This window comes from Achroia grisella, unplaced genomic scaffold (genome assembly GCF_030625045.1).
Source record: "Achroia grisella isolate CSIRO2021 unplaced genomic scaffold, CSIRO_AGI_Agris_v1 utg8108, whole genome shotgun sequence".
NCBI lineage: Eukaryota > Metazoa > Arthropoda > Insecta > Lepidoptera > Pyralidae > Achroia > Achroia grisella.
This window is the reverse complement of record NW_026713031.1, coordinates 86,998-90,037: the sequence shown is the minus strand read 5'-3', so window position 1 is coordinate 90,037 and position 3,040 is coordinate 86,998.

Below are 3,040 nucleotides of genomic sequence, written 5' to 3'. Positions count from 1 at the left end.
CCGCAGGCTCGTACAAGATTGCCTTTACTTTAATAAGATAAGCCTATGTTAGAGTTGTAGAGGAAATTAATTTATCGTAAGCCTTTTAAACTGATACTCTCCAGTTATACAAAATATTAATAAAATACTTTATTTCTAGTAAAACATTAACTACGATAAATCGCTCTTGACGACGCCCTTACGCCAGTTCAAGTTTTTGTGTTGTCGCTACATCGCCGTATATTTTTATTGCGTTAAGGGTGTGTATGTATGGGAGAGTAGGACAACACACGAAACTTGCATCTTTAGTGTTAGCGTAGGTGCAGTATTATTTCTCTACATTTTATAATCACCGTAGCAAAGGACTAAAACAAAACTCCTTAGTCTCGTTATTGTTTTGAATACTCCAATACATCTCTCGTAACATAATATATATTTGTATAAACTTCATAACCATGTCATTTGTTCCATATCATTTATTTTCATTGTGAAAGAATTATTAATATATGATTATATTATAATTGTCTCTTTTAATAAAGTATTTAACTCTAATGTACATTTCAATAACATTACCTAGGTATATTTCTTATGTTACCTCGTTTAATAAATAAGAAAACAAATTGTTGTAAATTTTTCTCAAAATTCTAAACTGAGTCTTAATTAAGTTCTTATCAACATAAAGTCTTCCTGTTCTAAGTACAAACTAAATACCGACCGGACCCTCGGTTGCGGCTTCTCTTGAGATCCTTGCCCTAATTTGGTCCCGTATTCATTGGAGGAGAACGCAATGACACTTTTGATGTAATAGGTACCGTAATTACTTAATAAGGCTTAACATTTTCCTTTATTTTCCGCTACACGTTTGTCCAAAGGCTCCAACTGAAAGATTAAAAGGATAAGCAGAGCCGCTGAAATCCATCCATTCACATTAGGCGGCCGTAGTCTCGTTACGTCACATTTAGACCTGTAAACTTTTATTTGACTGTGTCCGCATTTAGTTTCACCGGTACCTCGAAATTACTATAACGTATGGGTCTTTAGGGATCCATTGGTAGTGTAGTATTTATATATGTTATTGTTAACAAAAATTTTTAGCTGCTCAATTCCGTTTCTTTAATCGTTGCCGTTTACCACTCGGACAGTCGTACATATCACTACGAGCGCCATTCGAGGACTAAAATGTAATTCCTTTTTATCCTGTAATTTGACTGCTTTATCTCTCCCTTATATACTTCATACTTAGTACCCACGCATACTTTTTACAAATCATGACAGACTCAGTAAGAAGCGATGAATTACTCGATAATCCATTTTTTACTGAATCAACACATCAGCCATTTTTATCCAAAAATCAAACAACTCCCACATGTTCTTAAAAAACTAATCTCAGAAATGGTTAAATCTGAGCACAAGGGAAATGCGGGCGGTTGTTAATATTTAATAAAATTAAATGTGCTTAACCCTTTTGAGGTCTCAACAAACATTAGCTGTGTTCAGATAACGAGCCTCGAGGACGAAACTTTTATAATGATTCGGTTAGGGTTTCTATCGCAAATAATTATACCCGGTAGATATCCTCGGAGCCACGACAACTAGTGGCATTATTATTTCATTATATGAATGACGTAACAAATTTTATGTATAAACGACTAAATTGAAATTATAATTAAATTACTTTGTTTTTGTTTTTGCAGTAGTTTGGGGTTAAAATCTGAATGTAAGAATGTTTGTATATTTAGCAAGTGAAGTAAATTAATTTACTTTCAATTAAGTAATATATTAATTATAATCTGTATGTTGCATTTACATTACAATCATATATAAATATAATCATTTGTATAATAAACTTTGCAAATAAGTATAATAATTAACATAGATAATGTGTTTATGTAGAAAGTTAAGAAAAATATAAATTTATGTACCTATATTTAATACATAAATATTAATATGAAAATATATGACCCTATCAAATTCTATACTTAATATCTTGTCATTTTGTAATTAGCGCTATAATCGAAATTTACTAATATTGGAAACACTGGTTAATTTATCCTATAGTAAATTTATAGATTAAAAAACTTTAAGCATGATATTAGGTACGGTATGAAAGATCAACAATGGAATAGTAGAACAAACGGGAATTCTCTAATAAAGCAAGTCTGCGCATAAATCACATCACATCTATTATTCTGTGACGTTGGTTATCTCCCCTGATGTCATTACACAACAAGGAGCTATCTGACACGTTGTCTCGTAAACCATTAGGGAGACGGGCACGTGCCATAAATCGGTTGTCATTAACTGTGACATAATCAGTGTACCTAAAGTCAATATCAATTATAATAATTAATTAATATAGTTCCATATACCTGAAACGTTTGAGTAATTAGTGCTATATCAACCAGGGCTTTGATGGAATAAGGAATAAGCGATCAGTTCCGGTAAATTGTTATCGATCGTAAATTAGAGAAAGATCACGAATATCGTATTTTATGTACGTTGAGTATACCTACATTTCTTATATTTGTATTTATTGCTTACTTGTTGATAATAAAAAAAGGAATAAAAAGTCCATATGCTGAATTTACTGTTATGTCTAAAAATAGGAAAATAATATATATTATGGTGCAGAGACGTATGACTACATGATTATCAGTGCTTTTCTAAATTCATTTCGGACATACTGAAAACAACATAAAAATTTCCTATGTGTCGAAACTTCTAAATTGCTTCATGTCATGACAAAGTTAGGAATAGATGGAGTACAGTACTTCTAACAATGTAGACATTGTTATAAATACTGCACAGAATCAGAATATTGCTTATGAAACCAAAGGAAAATAATTTTAGTCCTATATTGATGTATCGTCAAATGATTTGTCTCTTAATATAGACGACCGTTCATAAGAAGCTGATGTACCTATATTTTATGACGTTGGAACTACTATTTGCATTTTAAATATATGTAAGATAAAAAACATAGATTCTTAAGCTTTTAAAATACAGAACCCTTTCAATTATGTTTTTATCATAATGATAGCAATCACACTAATAAAATCAA